The sequence below is a fragment of the Salvelinus alpinus genome, chromosome 20 (genome assembly GCF_045679555.1).
Source record: "Salvelinus alpinus chromosome 20, SLU_Salpinus.1, whole genome shotgun sequence".
In the NCBI taxonomy this organism is placed as follows: Eukaryota; Metazoa; Chordata; class Actinopteri; order Salmoniformes; family Salmonidae; genus Salvelinus; species Salvelinus alpinus.
Genome location: NC_092105.1, coordinates 50,217,402 through 50,236,653, shown reverse-complemented (window position 1 = coordinate 50,236,653; position 19,252 = coordinate 50,217,402). Strand labels below are relative to the sequence as shown.

The following is a 19,252-nucleotide window of genomic DNA, read 5'->3' as shown; positions in this document are numbered from 1 at the left end:
TCAGGGCTTTGTGATGGCCACTCCAATACCTTGACTTTGTTGTCCATAAGCCATTTTGCCACAACTTTGGAAGTATGCTTGGGGTCATTGTCCATTCATGATGCCATCTATTTTGTGAAGTGCACCAGTCCCTCCTGCAGCACAGCACCCCCACAACATGATGCTGCCACCCCAGTGCTTCACGGTTGGGTTGGTGTCCTGCTTCTAAAGCCATGACATCATTTTCTGGAATTTTCCAAGCTGTTTAAAGGCACAGTCAACTTAGTGTATGTAAACTTCTGACCCACTGGAATTGTGATACAGTGAATTTAAAGTGAAATAATCTGTCTATAAACAATTGTTGGAAAAATTACTTGTGTCATGCACAAAGTAGATGTCCTAACGGACTTGCCAAAACTATAATTTGTTAACAAGAAATTTGTGGAGTGGTTGAAAAACGAGTTTTAATGACTCCAACCTAAGTGTATGTAAACTTCCGACTTCAACTGTATGTAGGTTAAATGTACACTTCAAATGCAGCTGTCCTACAACATATCTGTACCTTCTTGATCCTAGTTGCATTGTGTCCATGTTCTGTCCTATAAGAATTTCAAAGGAAGAGAAAATGTGTCAAAGAATAGTCTTACAAGCATTAAAATATATATATGAAATAAATATTGAAAGATAAATGGCATCGACATACAATGTAATGTAAAATAGAAGAACATATTGGAGAAAGCACTAGCCAATACAGTACTGCCATACAGTAACAGTACTGCCATACAGGCCTAATATCACATTTCAAGATATCTTTGTACACAAATTGTTCAATATTTTCTCAGGCTGACTTGAAAGATTATACGCAACATTTTGCTGTGTGTCAATACTGTGTTTGGATTCTGAAGGGCATTTATACAAAAGAGGTAGTCTAGACACGGTTTTAATACCATTATGCATTTGAATCCCATCTACAGCTACCATCTAAGATATTAATTTCCCTCCACAAGGGGGCGTACATGTAACGTTTCCAAAATGGGATTGTATTGTACCTGTAACGTTTCCAAAATGGGATAGTATTGTACATGTAACGTTTCCAAAATGGGATAGTATTGTACATGTAACGTTTCTAAAATGGGATCGTATTGTACATGTAACGTTTCCAAAATGGGATAGTATTGTACATGTAACGTTTCCAAAATGGGATAGTATTGTACATGTAACGGTTCCAAAATGGGATAGTATTGTACATATAACGTTATGCCCCCTTGTGAGTTAATAGTATTGCATGCTGTAGCAGGCTATATAAAGAGGAAGCCCTCCATTGCCGATTCAGTTCATTGTAACATCTCGTCTGGACAGGTCACCGTCCTTAGTTAGTTAGTTAACGAAGCTAACGTTAGCTAGTTAACGAAGCTAACGTTAGCTAGTTCATTCTCACAAAAGTGAGAACTGCTCTAGATTAGAAACTTACGTTAATGAGTGTAAAGCCATGTTGGCTTTATGGAAACGATATACAATATATGGGAAAGAATATAGTTCAGGGAAATAATCCAAACCTAGTTCTGCCTAGTTAGGACATCACGTTAGCTAGCTAGCTAACGGTAGTGTACTGTAGATCATACAACGCCGACGGTCAAACCCGGCTTTCTATTATTTACGTCAATTAGCTATAGTAACGTTATGAAAGCTATTCACAGAAAACCAGAATTGTCTTCGTTATTCATTATTAGTACGTTATATTATTATATAAATTATTTCGATACATATTGTAATGACCTGACTAGATCATAAATGAACAATTGTCCAGACAGAGGCTTGAGTTTGCGAATTGACGGTTTATTAAACCAACTTTACACAGGCTACTGTTTGGGCCGTAGCACACGCCAAATAGATGACAGATAACCCACAAGCCAATCGTGACCTTCTCTTGTGAAGCCCAGACGTAAGAGAGAGAGAACAAAGGCTGAACCTGGTCTTAACTTCCAATGCTCCACCCCCCTGCCCAACCCCCCTCCACGCCACTCCGCCAACCACCAGGATGCCCGGCATCAGAACATTCCAGGCATTCCCGTGATTGGCAGATAGCAGGTTGATTGACATGTCGGACCCCGCGAACACCGGGTACTGGTCAGTACAACACAACCACCTCCTAGCCTAACACATAACACACAGCTGTCTGTGCGGGTCGCTACACAGCCCCCCCACCACAAAGTCCCTCGTCCCCGAGGGAACAAACAAAGTCTCTGAAGCGACCCGGAGGTCTCCTTTGCCTGCGTGGCCGTGATGGTCGCAGAGTGCCCCTCTGGGAACCAGGGGATGAAGGCAGGGATATGGGGGACAAGGAAGCGGGAACGGGTAATACAGTCCGTGGCTCTGGGGAACCACGCGGTGACACAGGGGGGGAGACAGGGGGAGTGGGCTGTCTGGAGCCTTGTCTGCGGCACCTGAGGGTGGGTGCCTGGAGAATGTCATTGCCAGAGAGGGGAATTGTGGGGGTTCCTGGGGTTTGGGGAGAAGAGGCCCCTCTGTATGGGGCTAACCTGTCCCGGTGCAGTGCCACCTTTCTCCCCCTGGGAGGAAGCTGCACCCGGTACACAACCTCCCCTACCCTCTCCAGGACACTGCAGGGTCCCACCCAGTGACTGTCCAACTTGGGGCATCTGCCTTTTTTCCTTAGGGGGCTGTAGACCCAGACCAGCTCCCCAGCCACAAAGTGCCTTCCCCGGGTGTGCACGTCATAGTTCCTTTTCTGCCTCACACCTGCATTCACCAGCTGCTCTCTGGCGAAGGTGTGGGCTGTCTCCAGGCATACTCCGGCCCCGGAGGAACATGAGGGCTATCCAGGGGCCGACCAAACGCCATCTCCGCAGGGGTGCGGATCTCTCTCCCCAGCATGAGGAGGGCAGGCGTGCAGGAGGTGGAGTCTTGGACAGCGGAGCGGCATGCCATGAGGACCATAGGCAGGTGCTTGTCCCAGTCACGCTGGTGTTTGGAAGAGACGATGGCCAGCTGCTGTCCAAGCGTTTTGTTGAAGCGCTCCACAAGGCCATCACTTTGAGGATGGAGAGGAGTAGTGCGGGTCTTGTGCATACCCAGCCTCTCACACATGGTGGCGAACACACGGGACTCAAAGTTTCTGCCTTGGTCGCTGTGGATGGACTCTGCAGCTCCAAACCTGCTGAACATCCCCGCTGTCAGGGCGTCGACGATGGTCTCTGCCTCCTGGTCAGGCAGAGCATAGGCCTCGGGCCATTTTGTGAAATAGTCCATGGCCGTGAGCACCCAGCGGTTTCCACTGTCTGTGGTGGGGAACGGCCCAACTACATCCACTCCCACCCTCTCCATGGGAGCCCCCACTGGGAACTGTTGGAGCTGAGCATGAGAGCGGCCTGGGGGGCCCTTTCTCGCTGTGCAGTTGTCACAGCGGCGACAAAAGTCCTCCACATCCCTCTTGTGCTGCCCCCAGTAGAAGCCCTGACGGAGACGGCGCAGTGTTTTTGTGACCCCAAAGTGTCCAGTCCCCACCCCCCCATGAGTACTCTGGAGCACAGCCTCCCGCAATGCTTTTGGGACCACCACCTGCCACCTCTCCTCTCCCGTAGCTGACTCCTTCCATGCCCGCTGTAGCACGCCATCAGCCAGCCGCAGTCTCTCAAACTTCGACCACAACCCTTTGGTCGCGAGTGAGAGCGCTGTCACCTCTTCCCATGGTGGCCTCACCTGCGCCTCTACCCACTGTAGCACTGGCTGTAGGTCTGTGTCCCGTCCCTGCTGCTGCTGCTGCCGCCATTCAGCCACGTCGACAGTCTGCAGCTCACAGCAGACAGGCCCGCTCGCCCGACACACTGTGGCACAGACACCCTCCTCTGCCCGCAGCTCTCTCTCCCGTCCCTCTCTCCGTTCACAGTGGCGGCAGCCGTCTGCAGTACAGGGCCGACGGGACATGGCGTTGGAGTGGCGTGCCCCTGCCCTGTGCACCACGTGAAGTCATACGGCTGAAGCTCCTCCAACCAGCGTGCCACCTGCCCCTCTGGCTCTCTGAAAGACATGAGCCACTGGAGAGCAGAGTGGTCAGTCCTTACAGTAAAGGGCAGACCACCCAGGTAGTACTTGAAGTGTTTGACGGAAGCCACAACAGCCAAGAGCTCCCACCGGGTGACACAGTAGCGGCGCTCATGTTTGTCAAATGTTTTGCTGAAGTACGCCACCACTCTCTCCCCCTCTGGCCCCACCTGGGCCAGCACCCCACCCATGCCCACATTGCTCGCGTCTGTGTCCAGGATAAAGGGCAAGGTGAGGTCAGGGGGGGCGAGCACGGGGGCCTCGATCAGTGCACGTTTGAGGGTGTTGAACGCCTCCTCACACTCCACTGTCCAAGTGAAAGCCTTGTCCTTCGGCAGCAGGCGGTTCAGTGGAGCAGCAACGCTTGAGAAGCCCCGTACAAACCTCCTGTAGTACGAGGCCAGGCCCAGGAAGCTCTTCAGCTGACGCTGGTCGGTGGGGGTGGGCCAGTCTCTGACAGCCCCTACCTTGTCCTCCATGGTGCTGATCCCCTCCTTCCCCACTCGGTGGCCCAAGAAGGACACCTCTCTCCTCATGAAGTGGCACTTCTCGGGGTGGAGCTTCAGACCTGCGGCAGCCACCCTCTCCAGCACACGCCGTAGCGCCCCCAGGGCTGACTGGAAGGAGCTGCCATGGGCCAGGATGTCATCGAGGTATACCAGACACTGCTGTCGGGGGATGCCATCCAGCACCCTGTCCATCAAACGCTCAAAAGTAGCTGGAGCGTTGCACAGGCCAAAGCACAGGACCTTGAACTGCCAGTGTCCTCTGTTAGTGGAGAACGCAGTTTTGGCTCTGGCCTCTGGGGAGAGGGGCACCTGCCAGTAGCCACTGCGGAGGTCTAGTGAGGAGAACCAGGAGGACCCCCTAACCAGGTCCAGCGACTCATCGATACGTGGTATGGGGTATGAGTCCTTCCTGGTTACCTCATTCAGCCGCCTGTAGTCCGCACAGAACCTCAGCTTGCCCCCCTTCTTCGGAACCATGACGACTGGCGCCGCCCAGGGGCTGTCTGAGGGCTCAATGAAGTCTGCCCGCTGCATCTCCAACACAGCCTTGTCTGCCGCCTCCTGGCGTGCCAGCGGGATACGGCGGGGACGCATCTTGATGGGTCGAGCATCACCTGTGTCGATCTCATGCTGCACCAGATGAGTCTGACCCACCTCTTCCTCACTCAACGCAAAGCTGTCTCTGAATTCAAACAGCAACTGCCACAACCGTTCCTGCTGCTCGGGGTCAAGACCAACACAGTTCCTCCCCCATATCTCCCTCACTGCAGACAGTGTCCTCTCCTCTCCCATCTGGGGTAGCTGGGCTGGGGGGGTGCGGCCCGGGCTCACAGAGGGCTGTGTCATGGAGGTAGCTGGGGGAATGTAACACACCGCCGTAGGTGACAGGGGGACTGGGGAAAAGTCACACACAGCTGTGGGGGAGGGGGCGCAGCCATGAGTCTCTGCTGCTTTAACTGTTGGAGTAAAGGGTTTGTTGGGTTGAGTGAATGTGACATTAGGGGGCTTCCGTCCCTCCCTGGAAGCTCAGTGTGCCCCTATTTAGGTCTAACTGGCAGCCTGTGCTCCTAAGAAAGTCCAACCCCAGGATACAAGGGTCCTGCACAGCCGCCACCCACACAGGATGACGCACAGTCCTGCCCCCTACTGTCAGAGTCATTATTCCCTTCCCTTTCATGGGTGCCAGCTCACCTGTGACTGTGCGGAGCTGCACAGTTGTAGGCTCACACTGAGTCCAACCTGGCACAATATCTGGCCTCACCAGGGTTACTGTGGACCCAGTGTCCACCAGGGCGGAGCAGGGCACCCCCTCCACAGTGACAGGGACATGACAAAAGTCCCCAACACAGGTCCGGCCCACCACAACAACAGGCTCCATCCGCTTGCCCTCGTCTGCTTCTGGGGGAAGTGGAGCCTTGCTTCCCCGTCTGTGCCGGTGGGCTCCTCCTGAAGATGATGGTGGTTGGGATAGAAAGCCAGGGGTCCGCACTACCCGGTCTATGCGGACCCCGAGCCGTTTCCCTGAGCTCTGGGGGACATGGGGCAATCTCGGCGCAGATGGCCTGGCTGGCCACAACCCCAGCAGACCCTGGGACCAGGGCGTGTGTTTCGTGCCGCCTGTAGCGACACAGCACGAATGAGTTTTGTCATTTCGGCCACCCAAGCAGGCTTTTCCGGCTCCGGGCTGCTCTGCCCCCCAGCTCGCACAGAGGGTGTGTCTCCCTGCACCCCCACCAAAGCCCCAGCTGAAGCCCCAGCCCACACCAGCTCCCTCTCCAAAGCCATCTCCAAGGCTGTCTGCAATGACTCAGGATGAGCCAGCTGGGTCTGTATGCGCAGCTCCGTAGGAGAGAGCGCCTGTATGAACTGGTCCCGTGCTAGCTCGCTCTGCACGGAGGGGGGCATGTGAGCATATGCCCGCCGAGAGAGGCTCTCAATGTCATTAGCTAGCACCCGTAGAGGCTCTCCAGGCTGCCTGCGTCTATTACTCAGTTCGGAGCGCAGTAGCCCGGGCTGTACACACTGTCCATAGCGCCTCCTCAGTGCTCCCACTAAAGCACCATAATCATGTCTGTCCTCGGGGCTAATCAATATCAAACAGGCCAGAGCTTCATCCGTGAGGCATAAAGCCAACTGCAGTGCCCTTTCTTCATCCGACCACCCCCTAAAATGAGCTAACAGTTCAAACTGAGCATGAAAAGCTTCCCAATCCGCCTTACCGGAATACTTCGGGGTCTTAACAGATACGGACGCAGCCGGGAACTGGGCGCCGCCATGTTTGTTTACATCCTGAGCCCCAGATTCCTCGTCACGCCGCGTCGACGTCACCACTTCGGTCCGCCCACCAGAATCCGCGCGAAATACAGTCGACGAAGCACTCATGCCCGCTTCAGCCGCCATCGCTCTAACGTCCTCCCTCAAGCGGCCTCTGCGCTCCGACGCCCTGGCGATCTCCTCAGACAGAACCCCCGACGTCCATTCACACGCACCTCCTTGGCCATAATAGTCCCCTACCTCCACCTTCACTTTCGGATTCCCTCGAAGCATTTTCAATCCCCGTTCTCACCTACGGTAGCTAGCCACATAAGTCAGCTAGCTAGCTGGCTAACTTGTATCAACGTTTTTACTTCTGACACCAATGTAATGACCTGACTAGATCATAAATGAACAATTGTCCAGACAGAGGCTTGAGTTTGCGAATTGACGGTTTATTAAACCAACTTTACACAGGCTACTGTTTGGGCCGTAGCACACGCCAAATAGATGACAGATAACCCACAAGCCAATCGTGACCTTCTCTTGTGAAGCCCAGACGTAAGAGAGAGAGAACAAAGGCTGAACCTGGTCTTAACTTCCAATGCTCCACCCCCCTGCCCAACCCCCCTCCACGCCACTCCGCCAACCACCAGGATGCCCGGCATCAGAACATTCCAGGCATTCCCGTGATTGGCAGATAGCAGGTTGATTGACATGTCGGACCCCGCGAACACCGGGTACTGGTCAGTACAACACAACCACCTCCTAGCCTAACACATAACACACAGCTGTCTGTGCGGGTCGCTACAATATTCAGAGCCAAACATCAACACAACTTAACCTTTTTAACTGTTGGCGCATCCAAACTTGTCACCATCGTTTTCAGTTGTAATTGCGAAGTTCCCGGAAGAAGTCCAGCAACAACGGAGGTTCCTCGATGAACCCACCTTCTAACAAGTTCTTTGAAGAACCTTTTGGGGCTGTTTTTCATTGACCAAGAACCCCACGGTTCTTAGGGGATCTGAGAACAACTCCAGTTGAACCCTTCATTTTTAGAGTGTAGTCGGCTCTATTTACTCTCAGATTCAAACATGCTGATTAGCATCAACGATCAGGTCAGCTGCTGCTGCTCCAATACAGTATGAGGTGAGAGGTGAACTGACGTTGAACTGGGCAGTCAGCTGCTGTTCCAATACAGTATGAGGGGAGACGGTGAACTGACGTTGAACTGGGCAGTCAGCTGCTGCTGCTCCAATACAGTATGAGGTGAGACTGTGAACTGACGTTGAATCATAATGATTAAGTTAATTAAAATTCATTTGTGAAACTGTTAAAAAATAGTATATGTCATATTAAATATATTAGGCTATTGTTATCATATAGAAACATCATGGAATATTGTACATTATATTAGCATCAACATGCATTATTGTTTCATTCAATTTCACATAACAAGGATATTTCATATTTTCAAGTTCAGAAGCCAGAACCCATCACCTGCTATGTAAAAGAGACAGAATAATGCACAATGGTCAATGCTATCCGGGATCCTTGGGACATCCCTACCCTAAACCCTAACCTTAACCCCAAACCTTAACCATTTTACATGTCAACTTCAACGGGCTAGGGACGTCCCAAGGATGTATCTCTACCTGAAAATACATGATCTAAGTGATTGATAGTTGTTATTCAGCAGTCATAAAGCCTTATTTACTTTAATGAACTACTACAATTGTGATTTTGTCAGACAGCAGCTTTACACTTTATTGACTGACTGATCCAGTTATCCTTCCATCCCTCCTCAGCCTTCCTCTCCTCTGAAGACCCAGTGAGGGTGGAGCTCAGTCAGGGAGCTGTTGGGGGACTGGTTAGGAAGAACACTTCTACAGCCAGAGGTGAGAGGTCACACATGGTTTAGATGGTAAATATTTATGTCCCCTTAGCGGTTCATCACGTAAGCAAAAGGGAATATGTTCCATCTATGTTTATTTACATTAGTGCAAATTGTCCACTGATATTTATTTAATTTCTCACCCCTTCTGGCTGTATGAAAGTGGATTTCCCCTCAGGCACACACATTTGTTCTTTGTTATTACCCGAGCCACTGCCTGTTCACCCCACTATCATTCAGAAGGTGAGGTCAGTACAGGTGCATCAAAGCTGGGACCGAGAGACAGAATCTGTTTTTCAATCTCAAGGCCATCAGACTGTTAAATAGCCACCACTAACACAGAGAGACTGCTGCCTACATACACAGACTTGAAATCATTGGCCAATTTAAGGAATGGAACACTAGTCACTTTAATAATGTTTACATATCTGGCATTACTTATCTCATATGTATATACTGTATTCTATTCTATTCTACTGTATCTTAGTCTATGTATTATTCATCTCATATGTATATACTGTATTCTATCCTATTCTACTGTATCTTAGTCTATGTATATACTGTATTCTATCCTATTCTACTGTATCTGTCCATGTCACTCTGACATTGCTAGTCCATATATTTACATATTCTTATTCCTTTACATAGATTTGTGTGTATTAGGTATTTGTTGTGAAATTGTTAGATGTTACTGTACTGTTGGAGCTAGGAACACAAGCATTTAGTTAGATATTACTGCACTGTTGGAGCTAGGAACACAAGCATTTAGTTAGATATTACTGCACTGTTGGAGCTAGGAACACAAGCATTTCACTACACCTGCAATAACATATGTATGTGACAAATAACATTTGATTTGATTTATGAAGGTCATTTGTGTAAAATGTACTTTTCCCCACTCATTCACCCCATCTCTTTATATTCAGTGGCCTGACTGCGTCCAGACTAAGTCAAAGGCCAATCCTGGTAGATCTGAACCTTATGCAGCTTGGAGTGATCAGATGACAGAAGTCACATTTAGGTGCCAGGTGTAACTGAGGCCATAGATGCTCCATATCCATTACTTTGAGTGTTTTATATAATATGACTAAATGTGTTTCTTTCTGTGTTACAGGGGCAGTCAAGAAATGGAACGGCAAGGACACAGAACATGACATAAGCAGAGCTGTGGGAGACTACCTCAAGCCCCTGGTAGAGCCGGGGGTGGTGTTTACCACTCCAGCAGGCTTGAAAAGTGGGATTGATACTGTTTTTCATACTAAAAGGGACCAAGAGTATGTTGATTGGTCAGTCATTGGGTTCATTTGTTGAACTCAAATCAAGCTTTATTTATACAGCACATTTCAGACATGGATGCAACACGATGGCTTCACAGGAAAAAACAAATAAAAAAATGAAAATAAACAGAAATATTTAGTACACAACAAACAGAAGACTAACAACTGAAAGACTAATGGGCACCCTAAGGAATACCAACAAAAGAAAAACCCACACCAAAAGACAGGAAGTGGAGTAACTAAAGGTGTTGACTCTCCACATCTATCAAGACAACTGGAGCACTGGGCCAGACACTCTTAAATAGAACATGGACCAGCTCAGGTGAAACACCTTCCCACTAACGAGATGGACAAGCCAGCACAGGTGTAACACATACTGACTAACGAGGTGACACCAATCAGTGCGTCCTACTGCTAATGAGATATAAGTGCTAAAGTCCAACCTCAAAACATAAATGGAAAAACCAAAGATGACTCAATTTATTAGGATTGTTAATAAAATTGATTATAGACCGATTTATTACACTGCGTCCATGTGTATAAGCTGCAAGTACGTTGAAATTAACTAGTTTTCTATTCAACTAAAACCAAACTTATATTGTACGTCGGGCATAGTCTTATTTTTAACAATATTTTGCTAGGTGGGATATCCCCAATGTCACAGTTTAAACGTGTCCAAATCAATAGTCCAAATGCAGAAACAGTTTGTGATAGATTGAAAACCTAAACATAAAATGTGCTATATACACAAACATCTGCCATAATAATCATATTACTTATTACTTAAACAAGCACCTTTTAAACTGCACAAGCAGCAATAAATCACTGATATCAATTAGGGGAAATCAGGTTATTCGTGCTGTTGAAACTAACACAACTAAAACAACACATGGAAATGGGAGATATCTTTTACCTCACTGGTTAGAGGACAACCTGCAGAAGACAGTCATCTACATTTTGGAGTGATGCATTTCAATTTAGGGGTTGCTAAACAAAGGAACGCAACACTTATTTGTCATCACTCATTGATATCATGTTGAAATCAATTGTGCCGAGAGGAGGGAGATGAGGTTGCACGTCCTGTTAAAACTAACAGTTCAAAAACCACACGGAATCTGGGAATAATGTGTACATCACTGGTTAGAGGATAATTTGTAGAAAACAGCTAGCTACATTTTGAAGTGTTGCATTTTGATTCAAGTGGGTCACCAACATGGTAAGTGTAACACAGCTCTTTTTGTATTAGTCACTTTTTGTTAAATCACATAAATAGTACTCTTTCAATTCAGAGCCTCGATGTTTCCTGAGGCTAATATCCATATCACGCTGAAATCAATTGAACGGGGCAAACGTTTAGGGTTCTACATTGTGAAATTCCTTAAAATACTCCTACTACAATGTTAAAAACATTCTACATTGTGACATTTCATTGATATCACGAAATAAATCCATGTATTTTCTGATGTTTGATCAGAGATCTTTTATCAAAGTATCTCGTCACACTGATCACAGCTGTACTAATAGCTTACTCTCCTGTGTGTGTTCTCTGGTGCACTGTCAGCTCTCCAGATCGACCAAAACTCTTCCCACATTGATCACAGCTATAAGATTTCTCTCCTGTGTGTGTTCTCTGATGAATCTTAATGACTGATGAGGTGAATCTCTTCCCACAGTCAGAGCAGCAGTGAGTTCCCTTCCCTGTGGATCTCTGCAGGTGTTTATTGATGTGTTCTGATCTGGAGAGACTCTTCTCTGCCTCTTCAGCATCATGAGGTTGTTGAGGCTCCACGATAGTCCCGTATCTCTCCTGTGTGAACAACAAAGTCAGACAGATGATTAAAGGCCCACAACAGCGGTAATCCACTGTAAAAGGTGATGCCAACAGCGTAGCCATGATGTTGTACAACAATTGACGTCTGTAATGAATGTAAAAAATATTTGACAATTGTCTTAAAATGAGCATTAAGTCATAATTTGTCTTGTTTTCACATTAGTAGTAACATCGATGATTGTAGTCTAGAAATAAGTTATTCATGTTGTTGAAACTCTAAGCAGTGTGCCAGACGACTTTTGGTGTCCAATATAGGCCCCTTTCTGTGTTTACTGAAATTGCGGCATGAGGGCGATGCACAAACAATTTAGTTGTAGAAACTCCTACCCGCTAATGAGGAAACTGCTAGTTATGGATGTAGTATATCTGAAATGGTGAGCAAAGATTTAAGTTTTTCACAATGTATTCTGAATGTGAAAAGGGGATAACTCAGGGGAGTAACCTCCATTTCCAGGTTGCTTATGAGTGCATTTCACACTACTTTGGATTATAATTGTAAGGCTCGTTTCAATGTCCTGCTTAATATAATGTTTGTGTCATCGCAAATCAACCGCTTTGTACTTAAACACTTCAACCGGTAAAATGCTCTTTGGCTAGCTTTTCCATCAGCCTGACAATGAGGGTTTGTACACTGTTTGCCAAATTGGCCCATAACTTCACCTAACAATAACATAGACCTATGTAATAAATGAAGAAGCACTTTGGTTGTTGTTGCATGACACACATAGTGTACTCTAGGACCCATAACAATAACATAGACCTACTGTAGGACCCATAACTTCACCTAACAAATATAGGAAAATAGCTCTGTGTGTTGTACAATAGCCTATCCATCAAGGAACAGTTCTCTACACATTATGAGGTAAGTATCTCTGTGTCCAAACAGACTAACGAGACAATATAGTAAATCAAGCAGAAAATAACACACTATAAACATCAATTTGTTAGGGATGTTGGATCCAACGTGGAGCACGGCATAACTGTCTTTACCAGAGTAATGAATGAAGAAGCACTTTGGTTGTTGTTGCATGTCGTGATGTTTGTCATTTGACTGGAAATGCAGCCAAAGTAAATGCAGCCAAAGTAGGTGTTGGCTTTGGGGATGACCAGTGAGATATACCTCCTGGAGCGCGTGCTATGGGTGGGTGTTGCTGTGGTGACCAGTGAGCTGAGTGAAGGCGGCCTAGCAAAGACTTATAGATGACCTGGAGCCAGTGTGTTTGGCGACGAATATGTATCGAGGGCCAGCCGACGAGAGCATACAGGTCCCAGTGGTGGGTGGTATATGGGGCTTTGGTGACAAAGCGGATGGCACTGTGATAGACTGCTTCCAGTTTGCTGAGTAGAGTGTTGGAGGCTATTTTGAAAATGACATCGCCGAAGTCAAGGATCGGTAGGATAGTCAATTTTACGAGCGTATGTTTGGCAGCGTGAGTGAAGGAGGCTTTGTTGCGAAATAGGAAACCGATTCTAGATTAAATTTTGGATTGGAAATGCTTAATATTAGCTTGGAAGGAGAGTTTACAGTCTAGCCAGACACCTAGGTATTTATAGGTGTCCACATATTCTAAGTCAGAACCGTCCAGAGTAGTGATGCTGGACGGGCGGGTAGCGATTGGTTGAAGAGCATACATTTAGTTTTACTAGCGTTTAAGAGCAGTTGGAGGCCACGGATGGAGTGTTGTATGGCATTGAAGCTCGTTTGGAGGTTTGTTAACAGTGTCCAAAGAAGGGCCAGATGTATACAGAATGGTGTTGTCTGCGTAGAGGTGGATCAAGGAATCACACATAGCAAAAGCAACATCATTATACAGAGAAAAGAGTCTGTCCGAGAATTGAACCCTGTGGTACCTCCATAGACTGCCAGAGGTTCGGACAACAGGCACTCCGATTTGACACACTGAACTTTGTCTGAGAAGTAGTTGGTGAACCAGGCGAGTCAGTCATTTGAGAAACGAAGGCTGTTGAGTCTGCCGATAAGAATACGGTGATTGACAGAGTCGAAAGCCTTGGCCAGGTTGATGAAGACGGCTGCACAGTACTGTCTTTTATCGATGGCGGTTATGATATCGTTTAGTACCTTGAGCGTGGCTGAGTTGCACCCGTGACCAGCTCGGAAACTGGATGGCACAGTGGAGAAGGTACGGTGGGATTCAAAATGGTCAGTGATCTGTTTGTTAACTTGACTTTTGAAGACTTTAGAAAGGCAGGGCAGGATGGATATAGGTCTGTAACAGTTTGGGTCTAGAGTGTCACCTCCTTTGAAGAGGGGGATGACCGCGGAAGCTTTACAATCTTTAGGAATCTCGGACGATACGAAAGAGGTTGAACAGACTAGTAATAGGGCTTGCCACAATGGCGGCAGATAATTGTAGAAAGAGCGGGTCCAGATTGTCTAGCCCAGCTGATTTGTACGGGTCCAGGTTTTGCAACTCTTTCAGAACATCAGCTATCTGGATTTGGGTGAAGGAGAAGCTGGGGAGGCTTGGGGAAGTAGCTGCGGGGGGTGGGGAGCTGTTAGTGCAGTACGCCACAGGATGTTTTTGTGCCGGTCGAGGGCAGTCAGGTCTGGAGTGAACCAAGGGTTATATCTGTTCTTAGTTCTACATTTTTTGAAAGGGGCATGCTTATTTAAGGTGGTGAGGAAATTACAATTAAAAGAACAACCACTAAATGAAACGGCCCCTGGCAGACCACCCATACCTGACCCTACAAGATGTGTCAGTTTTGTCAATTTATTAATTGTCTTTTGATTGAAACACTCCTGTCAATGTTGAGTAATGACGCACACCTGATTGCGCATATAGAAGTAGGACTAGTCTACCTGGCCTGCACACAAATGTAGGCCTATAAATGTGCCCATTTGGGGATGTCTGATAGTATTTCTCATTGTCTTAACGCTGCACCACTAATGAGTTGTGGAGCTTCTCAAACTAATTTTTTCTTCACCTCCAAACAGCAAGTAAACAAAGTCTAATCAAAATCAATTGAGAATGACAATAGTTCCTCAAAGTATTTTGAGTAAAATATTTCCAGCTCTCACACTTTAGATAACCACTCAGCATAAAAGGGAAAAATGTAATGCGCTGATCCAGTGGAAATGTCATAAAACACCTGATTACTTCTTATCCTTTGCACAAATAGCCTACAGCTGTGTCTGCCCAGAACTCACTGGAGCAGGAAACTGAGGGCCTAGAATATTTTATACAATGTTGCAAGCTTGCTATCCGAGTTTCCTGACCCAGTTGAAAGTTAATACAATGTTTCAAGTTTGTTATAGACAGGCCATGTGCAGCCAATGTGATTTCTAGGATATTTATTTTTATCAGGATATTTTCTACCCGCAGAATGCAATGTTTTTATTTGTTGGCTTTATGTAGGCTTTTTTTTTTTTACATAGTTGGCAATGGAAATAAAAGTTACTTTTAGATTTGTATAATTTTCATTTAGATTTAGATAGAATGTAGATTAATCACAGACAATGATTTTGAGATACTATTATAAATTAAATGAAACTGTTCCACAAAAATGTGAATATGAAAATCATAACTGGCACACAGATTGGTAGAAATGGTCAAATACATTGGCACTCCAAATGGAAAAGGTTGCCGACTGCTGGTGTAGTCTATTACTGAAAAGTTCAGGAGCAGAACGGCAGAATTTACGAAGTCCAGCAGCAGAGGGGGGAGGGGGGCTCTCTCTGGTCATGTTATGTTGACAACCGGCTCCCTCTGGTCAGGTTTTGTTGACGACCGGCTCCCTCTGGTCAGGTTATGTTGACGACCGGCTCCCTCTGGTCAGGTTATGTTGACGACTGGCTCCCTCTGGTCAGGTTATGTTGACGACCGGCTCCCTCTGGTCAGGTTATGTTGATGACTGGCTCCCTCTAGTCATTTGTGTGTCTTATTTATTTAATCAAACAGCGTGCTTAAAGCATCAGACAAGTTCAGTACATATAGATTTTATAAAAACACATGGGGCGATTGGTAGAAAGAACAGATGACTCTTGGTTGACCAAGATGTATTTTAGTTGGGGACAGCACTAGAACATCATTTTGGGGCTCCCGAGTGGCGCAGCGGACACTGCATCTCAGTGCTTGAGGTGTCACTACAGACACCCAGGTTCAAATCCAGGCTGTATCACAACCGGCCGTGATTGGGAGTCCCACAGGGCGGCGCACAATTGGCCCAGCATCGTCCAGGGTAGGCAGTCATTGTAAATAAGAATTTGTTCTTAACTGACTTGCCTAGTTAAATAAAGGTTACATTTAAATACATTAAAAATAGTGTTTCATGACAAACCATGTTTTACAAATCCGTCAAGGCACCAACTTTGAGAAGGGTTTAAAACAAAGGTTTCAAGGTTTAAAACAAAGGTTTCAAACCAATTCATGAATGTAATTGAATCTAGCTATGTCTTGCCTTTAATGTAAGGGCATGAAAAAAAAATAGGCAGAATATTATACAATGACTTATCAACAGCTCTAATAATTTGACCCCCACAGGAAATCTTCACTGGCAATTCTAGAATATACTCTATAGCCTAGAAACCTGGTTAAACTATCATTATGACATCATGGATGAATTCTAGAATATACTATATAGCCTAGAAACCTGGTTAAACTATCATTATGACCTCATGGGTGGCCAGTCCTTATATTCATAGTGTAGTGAATTCAGGGGGTAGCCCTGAGCTGAACTCAAACCTGGGTCCAGCGACTGTCAAGCCAACACCTTATAACTGTTACGCCAAGATGTCTGAACTTCTTGACGAGGTCGCTAGGTGTTGGGTTACGGTTTCTACAATAGCGTTCTCTATGAATTTGAGAGTGGTTACATTTCTCCTTCCCCCATCCCTCAGCTGTTTACCAAACCAAGTCTCTGGGCAGCCATTTTGTTGCTGTTTAAAAAAAACACACAACCCAGCAATCTGCAGTTTATACAATAACAAATCTGTCATTCCACCACTGTTTTGGTAATAAGATGATTATGGGGTTGGAGAAATGTAACTACAGACAGACAGACCTATGGATGCAAGGACTGACCATCCATGATATCAACATTATAGTTTTAACCATGTTGAGGCTATACAGTATTGATTTACATTGTTTCTAAACATTAGAGTACAAAAAGCTTATTTGGGGATCTGATGGGGTACAACAGTTGAACTAAGCTCATGAGGCATGTGTTATATTCTTCAAGAATCAATGGCTATAAATAAATAATTTAAAAGTCACAATATGGATGTAGCAATTGCAGATTTTCGCTTTAACAACAAACATCAGTTCAACTGCAGAGTTTGTGCCTTTGTTTTTAAGACAGTACTTACTAGTGTTAATCAGGGAACGGTTTCTCAAAACCATCTTACGGCTAAGTTCACCGTTAGAACCATTGGATGCCTTAGATGCGTTTGGGAAACCGGGCCCAGATATCCAGTTTCTTCCTCTTCTTCCTCCTCCTTTTCCGATGTAACAGTCATCTCCCCCTCCTCTTTCACTCCATAAACTGCATCCTCCTCTGCTTTTACTGTAACCTCCTCCTCTTTCACTCTGAACGCGTCTTCCACTTCTTTCACAGTAACGGTCTCATCCTCTACTTCTTGTTTTACTGTGATAACCTCCTGTTTTTTAGCAGGAGGAGAGTAGCTTAGTGTCAGGGATGTTAGCTAGGCTAATAAACACGAAAACGTCTAAAGAGCTTTATTGGTTCAGCTATTTTGTCTAGCAAGCTACCGAGGTGGCTGACTAACTGTTGCTGCTGTTGAAAGAAGCGTTCCGTCCACTAGATTATATGTCACACCAAAAGTATTGCCTTAAAGTCTCATACCGCCATCTGTTGTCTGGAGTGGGTAACGCAGTTGAGTAAAATGTATATTTTCTTTTCAGACAAAAAGTTAAAGGGTAGGAATCAGGGACGTCACTAGGCCTAAAATATTCATTAGCCCCCCATAAATAAATCAATATCAGTCAATATATTTTTCCTGTGATTTATTTTTTCGTCAACCGTTCCATCGCATCTTAAACTTCTTACCAGGCCGGCACTAAGACCGCGGGAGGCTGCTGCTGTTAGACTTTCTTCAGCAAAGATGGCGGACAGAAATATTTGGAGAGAGGGGTACCCCTACACAGAACTGAACTGGATCAAAGATGGCGGACAGAAATACTTGGATGGAAGCAAATGTAAGGGATTATAACGTCATAACGAATCATGCAGACACATGTACAGTTGACAGGAATGTTAGTTAATGTAGAGACAAACGATTATGCATTTTTTTATCGTTAAGTTCATTTATGAAAATCATGATTTAGCAAGCTAGCTGACTAGCTAACATTATCCAGCTAGCTGGCCAGCTTTATGGGTGTTGTGACATGAGTATGAAATTGTCATTCTGGTTGTTTTTAGGGACTCCTGAAACAACCAGCAAATCAGGCTGTCGTTTTGTGAAACAGTGGATGTATAGAATCTAGCTAGCTGAAGAATTTACTGCAAATTGAATGTACAATTTTGTTAGCTTGCCTTGCTGATATTTGCCATGGAGATAGATGAAATAACATTCTTGCTTATTGTGCAGGGGATTATTAAAATACCTGTATCCTTATGGATGTGTAGCTAGCTATCTAGCCGATCTGTGTATGGACCCAAACGTTTGGTATACATTAGTTCATAACCTAGCTATGAACCTCAGCTATCATAGCCAGTTGTATCAACTTCAAAACAGACTGAATGACATTAATGAAGCCTATGGATTGAGTATGTAACGGATGTGAAATGGCTAGCTAGTTAGCGGGTACGCGCTACTAGCATTTCAATCAGTTACGTCACTTGCTCTGAGACTTAAGTAGGGTTGCCCCTTGCTCTGCAAGGGCCGCGGCTTTTGTGGAGCGATGGGTAACGACGCTTCGTGGGTGGCAGCTGTTGATGTGTGCAGAGGGTCCCTGGTTCGCGCCCGGGTCGGGGCGAGGGGACGGTTTAAAGTTATACTGTTACATTGATGCTGTTGACCCGGATCACTGGTTGCTGCGGAAAAGGAGGAGGTTGAAAGGGGGGTGAGTGTAACGGATGTGAAATGGCTAGCTAGTTAGCGGGTACGCGCTACTAGCATTTCAATCAGTTACGTCACTTGCTCTGAGACTTAAGTAGGGTTGCCCCTTGCTCTGCAAGGGCCGCGGCTTTTGTGGAGCGATGGGTAACGACGCTTCGTGGGTGTCAGTTGTTGATGTGTGCAGAGGGTCCCTGGTTCGCGCCCGTGTCGGGGCGAGGGGACGTACTAAAGTTATACTGTTACAAGTAGAATATAATATCATGTTGTGCCAAGGATGCAAGTCGTATATACATGTAGTTATTACCATGCATGAGATCCCCACATTGTAGCCTGTACATTTAATATATTCACTGATCATGTACTCTACCTTAGCAAATAAAGGTGCTGTTCAGATATGAATGTCTT

General features: G+C 46.1%; 1 protein-coding gene and 1 long non-coding RNA gene across 2 annotated transcripts in view; both read right to left on the bottom strand.

Moving 5' to 3' along the window:
- LOC139547169 (zinc finger and SCAN domain-containing protein 16-like) overlaps positions 1-19,252 on the bottom strand; it is a 223,489-nt gene that overhangs the window by 109,749 nt on the left and 94,488 nt on the right. The gene's annotated exons all lie outside the window — the stretch shown is intronic.
- Positions 9,977-17,586, bottom strand: LOC139547185 (uncharacterized). Its single transcript, XR_011669346.1, has 2 exons — positions 17,135-17,586; positions 9,977-11,781 (listed from the first exon to the last, which is right to left on the bottom strand). It is a non-coding gene; the product is annotated as an uncharacterized lncRNA (long non-coding RNA).